Source organism: Pinus tabuliformis, chromosome 1_1 (genome assembly GCF_031772625.1).
Source record: "Pinus tabuliformis cultivar Carrire ecotype Pingquan chromosome 1_1, CPIR1, whole genome shotgun sequence".
Lineage (NCBI taxonomy): Eukaryota > Viridiplantae > Streptophyta > Pinopsida > Pinales > Pinaceae > Pinus > Pinus tabuliformis.
This window is the reverse complement of record NC_142297.1, coordinates 991,323,536-991,330,992: the sequence shown is the minus strand read 5'-3', so window position 1 is coordinate 991,330,992 and position 7,457 is coordinate 991,323,536. Positions and strand designations below refer to the sequence as shown.

General features: G+C 35.2%; 1 pseudogene; it reads right to left on the bottom strand.

Annotated features, from left to right (window-relative positions):
• Positions 1–5,127: 5,127 nt before the first annotated feature.
• On the bottom strand, positions 5,128–6,305 carry LOC149217876 (uncharacterized; annotated as a pseudogene).
• Between the last annotated feature and the right edge of the window lie 1,152 nt (positions 6,306–7,457).

Below are 7,457 nucleotides of genomic sequence, written 5' to 3'. Positions count from 1 at the left end.
CGGCATTGTGAATAGTGAATTACTTCCTTTATCTAGCCCCCACTATGGTGGTTTCCTCAAACAGTAGATGGTGCTTACAGGGTGTTCAACAAACACCGGTGAATAATGCGCTATATAGTGAGGATATTTTTAATGTTGGTGGGTCTGCAAACTCTCGGTCAGGTCCATCTTTCACTTTCTTGTTATGTTAAAAAACAAATCTAACATATGGTCAACTCCTTTGGTTGTTATTTCTATGATACTTTAAGATTACTTATACCAATGACTTCCAATAGAGCTACAGTTCAGTGATTCTCATTACCAGAATTGATTGAGAATGGAAGAGTAAATAGAAAAAAAATAAAAATAAATAAATCATATAGATGTTCTTAAAAAAAAGTGTAGCCATTATTAGCATTCTTTATTTACTCTTTTGTTCTCAAGCGATTAGAATCACTCAGATGCAACTCTATTGAGTTATTTGTGTAGTTAATCTTTATTTATCAAAAGAGTAGTTATTTTAATTTTCTCCTCTATCGATTAGTTTATGGTATCCATAGCTCTCCATTTAGGAAGCGTTTTAACTCAACTCCTCTTTTTGTTATATTGCAATAATGAGGCAACTCTCTAACTCAAGTCCTTTATCAGTCAGAATGCGAAAAAAAAAACCAGATTGTTATTTATTCAAGTTAGGCACTTTTATGGAGAGATCCCACTATTTAGTGTTTCCTACCTCAATCATGCATTCCATGTCCTCAGCCACATGCACAAAAACAAACATATATAGCTCTCCTCCACAGTTGGTCCACTATGTGTGCCACTATAGCCACTTAATACTAGTGCAGTAGTTGAAAAATAGGAATCACACCATCTGTTTTCGTAGCCCATTTGGAGATATCTAGCCATAAACATAAGAGATATTAGCTACATTCGGCAGATTTGCAGTTGAAAAAGAATGAAAATTAAAAGTGGAGCAGAGATTTCTCTTCTGAATATTTAAAATAACTAAATAGATTACATTGTAAACATCAATAATAAATTATTCGCATAGAAATCGACAACTATGGAGTAGAACTAAAGTAAAACTGAATTGTCAATGACACCTAGCAGACAACATAATCAAATGAGATGACACCTAGCTAACAGTGAGATTAATATCTCAACATCCCCTCCTAATCTCAATTGTTACAAGTGGAGGCACTTACAATGCCTAATTTCTCTCTTTGAAATTTAAATACATTCTTTCCCAATGACATTTTAAAAATATCTTCAAGTTGATGTTTGGAACCACAAAAAGCACGTACTATGTCCCCATCATTGACAAGCTCACGGATGAAATGAAAATTTGTATCAATGTGCTTGTTCTTTTTGAAGAAAACGCCATTTTTTGATCAAGAAATTGTTGAACTATTTTCATGGTAAATTGGAGTTTGCTCATTTTGAACATTTGATATATATTTCAATAATCTTCTCAACCACACTTCTTGAAGAGCTATAGAATTTGTTGCTACATATTCTGCCTCTGTAGAAGATATTAAAACGATTGGCTATTTCTTGGACGTCTATGAAATCAGATTGGTTCCAAGATGAGAAGCATACCCTGAGGTTCTTTTGCAATCATCTAACCTCCCTTCATGATCGTTGTTTGTATAACCTCAAAGTGAATCATTTTCAAAATGTGTATAGAACAAAGCCTAGTCTAGGGTTTATGCAATCACCCAAGATTACTCATTGGAAGGCTGCAAAAATGATCTTATTGCATGAAATAGAATGAAAACCAAAAGTTGAGCAGAGATTTCTAATCTCAATATTCAAAATAACTAAAAATATTACATTGTAAACATCAATAATAAATGACTAGAGTAAAACTCGACACCTATGGAGTAAAACTAAACTAAAACTGAATTGTCCATAACACCTAACAGACAATAGAATCAAATGTAATGACGCCCAACTTTTTTCATTCCCTTCCTAACAATGATGTTCAAATACATAAAATTATAAAATCGCCACATTTATCCATGATTCAGGCTACTCTCTATTTCATATCCCCTCAAACAAAATTATAAATTACTATTTTCGTAAATAGTTAACGCATAAAGTAATTAGAGAAAAACTAAACGAATCAAGTTTCAATTGTAAACTATCAACAAATCCACACTGAACGAAACATAATGTTCAATACAGAAAGGAAACTCCACTGAAATTTTCATCATATCTATGAGTTTAATCAATTCATAGGCATACCTTATATTATATTTCAGTAATGGCTAACATTTATTATTTGTTCAATACCATTCACGTCGTTATTGAATTGAAAATTTAGATTTCTTTATTTAACAATGCTATAATAATAATTAAATTTCGATGTTGCATCTGTGAGAATATTTCATTGCTTTATTTAACTACGCTATAATAACTATAAATTTTGATATTTTTAACACGGAAAAATCGTCACAATTGAGTTGTCAAACCAATATTGAGGGAAACTATTTCTAGTTGCTAACTTCGAATGCAGGCTAACTCATCATCGTTATTCAAGGAAAACCACACCACACATGGAATAACTCGTTAGTGGCCCATAAGGGGACAAGATTTCACTCTTGCCAAATGCCTCTAGGACTTGAGATATTAACCTGTTTCTTTATGTCCAAGGAAATGAGCTCTTAGCTAAGCAAACATAGTTTTAGGGCATACTCCAGGCCCAATAAATTTTTGTTGGGTATACGAACAAAGTCCCACATTGATTAGTAGTGGTAGAAGTGGGAAGGATCATGGGTATATAAGGATGAACAAATATCTCCATTGGTATGAGGCCTTTTGGGGTAAAACCCAAAAACAAACCCATAAGGGCTTAGGCCCAAAGTGGACAATATCATACCATTGTGGAGATATGTGGTGTCCAGAGTCCCAATAAGTGGTATCAGAGCCAAGTTCGAGGTTACCCAAGTGGATGAATCCTCGGAACGCCGAACAAAGATGGTGAGCCCCCGTAAGCCTGTGGATGAGCTCGGTTAAACAGGCGGTGTGCTCCGGATTCTTCATGGACGTGTCTTGTTCTCCAACACGGTGAAGAGGAGCCTATGGATGAGCTCGGTTAAACAGGCGGTGTGCTCCGAATTCTTCATGGACGTGTCTTGTTCTCCAACACGGTGAAGAGGAGTTGATCTGGGATGGAGCAAGCTCTCGAGACAGGTGGTGCTACCATGTAAGGCATGTGCTTCCAACGCATTGGAGCGGAGAATCCTAGTTGGTAGAGAGGGAAGAATCCTGCGGATGGTTTGAGGGGAGGCTAGATGGTCCTTTGTTCGAGGGGAGGATTGTTGGGTATACGAACAAAGTCCCACATTGATTAGTAGTGGTAGAAGTGGGAAGGATCATGGGTATATAAGGATGAACAAATATCTCCATTGGTATGAGGCCTTTTGGGGTAAAACCCAAAAACAAACCCATAAGGGCTTAGGCCCAAAGTGGACAATATCATACCATTCTGGAGATATGTGGTGTCCAATTTGCCAACAACAATCCATGTCTTTCATTTTGACTCATATGCCTTCAGGTTAAATAAAAGGACGACACTTCATTTTATGATATTCAGATATTCATGGCAGAATGACTTCTGTAACAACCCAATCATAAACATCAATTTTTTTTTTATTATTATTATAATGAAGCTTGATAAGCTCCAAAATATTTTAACACACAAATATGGTATAACATTTTAGAATCACTAAAGTGAGAAGACAATGAAATTGGAATAACTAGAAATTGCACCACATGTTGCAATGGAAATGTCATAAAGCAATAGTATAAGAAAGAGCAGCAAGAAGAAAGAAGTTATTCTTTGATGTGTTATGTGATTTAATTTAATATCTAAATTATAAATATAAATTATTTTATCTAAAAAGAAATTTTAAGTTTGGAGAATTGGTTGGATAAAGAAATTGGTTTTTTATAACACCAAGCACTAAGCCTATTCTATAAAAGAGTTCAAGTTGCTAAAATAAATGAGTTCAAGTTTTTAAAACAAAAGAGTTCAATTTGTTAAAATACGTTATATGTAAGACAATAGCATAAGAAAGAGTAGCATGAAGAAAGAAGCTCTTCTTCTCTGATATGTTATGTGATTTAATTGAATATATAACTTATAAATATAAATTATTTTATTTAAAAAGAAATTTTAGGTTTGGAGAACTGGTTGGATAAAGAAATTGGTTTTGTATAACACCAGGGATTAAGCCTCTTCTATAAAAAAATAAAAGAGTTGAAGTTTTTCAAATATGTTATATTTAATAAATATCCAATATATATAAATAGAGAAGTTAATAGAGCTATAGTTAAAAGATTTCAAGTTGCTAAAATAAAAGCTCTTCTATAAAAGAGTTCCAGTTACTAATAAAATAAAAGAGTTCAAATTGTTCAAATATGTTATATTTAATCGATATCCAATCTATATAAATAGAGAAATTAATAAAGCTATATCAAAAGTTTAACAAACTTCCGGCAAATATAATTTTACCGGTAATAAAAATATTTTAGAGAAATACAAGCAATTAAATTTAAAAAAAAATAAATTATAAAAAAAAAAATTAACCTACCATAGAATGATCCCGAAGTTAACCACCTAACCATAGGATGATCCTCCACCATAGAAGCGAAGACCTAGTCACCACAGGCTTATCTTCATGGGGCACTGCTAATGTTACTCCATATCCACCTTTGAGTGGAGGGAACATCGGAAGCAACGATATTAAAATCATTTGATGGGAGATAAGCGAAGTAAACCTAGAACTCTGGCACGCTCATGCCATGGCAAATGAACGTTAATTGAACTGCTCTCACGATGTCAATCGCCAGAAGTGTATTCATACGAGTTTTTTTTTTTCGCTTCGTAAAAGCCACTTCATATCTTTTGTACTTATCCAAATTGGAAACTCTTACGACACAATTACAACATATTAAAAACTCACAGAACTTCAACCACTAACAAATTACACGAGGATTTTTTTTTTTTTGGGGCCATAATCCTTGCTCATAAATGCATGTATCACTCAACATATTACATGCGTAACCATAATAAGGGTTTTTTGTTTTCTATCAAAGAACAAAAAGATTCTGCTTCATCAAAATATGCTCACAGTACACATATTACCTTGGGTTAGTGCTATTTCTTTCAAAGGGCCTTGGTTTTGAGTTTGTCGAGTCAAAATATTGATAGATGAGTATAAAAACCATGACAACTATCAAACAACCAACGAGGGAACTGAAGAAGAGGGCATGAGATTATGGCGTTTGCACAAATCCATAAATTCCATTCGAAGTTACTAGAATTAGGTCATTCAAGCCATCATTTGAAAATTCACCATATATTATGGGGTGGGTAGTTGGAGATGGCATGAAGATTGACGTGAGCTTACTACCATATGGGGAAAGAATAACTGCCTCATGTTCTCCTGCAACTAGAATCGCTTTATGGGTTCCGTGAACATGCATTAGCGAAGGTTCTAAAATGGGGATAACCTTTTCTTCAACAATACCCACAGGTGAAGGGAAATTTGACCAGGTAGCACCAATTAGTAGTCTTCACCTTCAGATTGCACCCTTGCCATGAATGCCTAGAAACTAAGAAGTAACTTCTCCTCATCTTGTGAGGAATATTACATCACCATGGCTTCCTTTCCGATGCTTCTATCCATCATTCCTAGGAATCAAGATAGGCGTTGCTACCTCTAGAGGATCAGTATCAAAAGTGTAACCAAAAGCTCATGATACACCAAATGGGCCATGCGATAGACCAAATGGGTCATTCCTGCATATATAGGCATTAAAAATTTGCTCTTCCACTGGAACTACAGAAGTAGCCACAACCCAACAAGGTTTCAGTACTTCCATTATTCCAATTGCTACAGCTTGTCCAGTACCACTTCCTCCGATAGCTTGAACATGTCCTAGCACTCCATCTCCATTTATATCAGCATGCAGGCCACCCTCTTGTAGATGAAGCTTACAAACTAACCGCTGAGAGGCTAGATGAATAGCTTCTATGCCCTCCTTTTGATGTGCTACGATAACATTAAGAATCCACCAGAGCTGGGTATAATTTGTGATTATGGGTGCGTAAAGACTAATCTTCTTCTTTGTTCTCTGCTACCTTATCAATAGCACTAGTAATTTTTTTCATTGTATCCCAACGATGTGGCGTAAGTAGCGTCTCTTCTATCCCAACGATGTGGCGTAAGTCCTAGAATGGACTCTCGGAACTCCCTGCATTCTACCTCTCCGGGATGTCGACCGTTTAATGAATGAGCATCAATCTTATAGTTGTGTTGTGGATTTCAGCAACATCTTCTCTCTGCCATGTAAATTAAGCAAGCAATATTTTAGCTTGAATCAACCCGCTCGATGATAATTTGTATGATCAGATCTTCAAACAGTAATTATTTTCCCAGATCTCCATGGCTTATTCCAAACTCGGCTCTCTTATAACTCCGGCAGTCATTTTTTCCATATATTTGGTGATCTCAATTTCGGAGGGGCCCCCTCTTGCACTTGCTATAATCTCGCGCCTTTCATCTACCAATTCTTCAATACATCTAGACATGATCACAATAAATTCCTATGAAGGTTTAGAAATATAAAAACCTTCACTCAAATTATTAACCTATAGATTGTTATAAGGGCATCGATGTTATGGTATTGTTGAGATTCATCAAACAAAATAAGTGGAAAATAACCAGAAAGTTATTTCTATGAGTATGCTTAATTTTTCTTTACTTTTCATATTCACCTTGAGATTCTCCATATTAAAGGCAAGTGCAATGTTTCGACGCTGGTAAGACCAGTGTTCACCATTTGGCATTAACAACAAACGCACTTCTCCCTGGCACAACTAACAACATTTTCTGGTCTGGAGGAGACTTTCCACAGTCATTCACATGCTTCGAAGATAGAAGTTGTCGGATCAATTATGCATCGATCAAAACTATTCTCAGTTCGTAACCAAATCAAATCACAAACTTCTCACCTGCAAAAAATAATTGAATTTCAAATCTATAACTACAACAAACAAATAAATAGACAATCGATGACCAGCATATGCCATAAAAATTACTTGTGATAGTACCATATCTCTTGGACCAGTCAACCATATAAGGGAAAGCTCTCTTTCCAAAATCGTGATTTACAAAGGCCATGTCCGTGTGCAACTCTTTCTATATCATGCTCGCAATATGCAAAAGATTTCCGATCATAAATCTATCAGAGAGCACAGAGAAACATAAACACACAACTGAAAGCACATTCAAACAATTTACAACATACTTCCATTCATCGATCAAACAGGTATTTATACAGGATGAAGAAGGTTCTAGATATCAATTCGGGCAGTGGCTTCTTGAAGAAGTTTGCCCCTTTGTCAACAATTTCTAGAAACTGCATTAAAATCATTGTTGAATGTTGGTTCTAGGTAGTTGGAATTA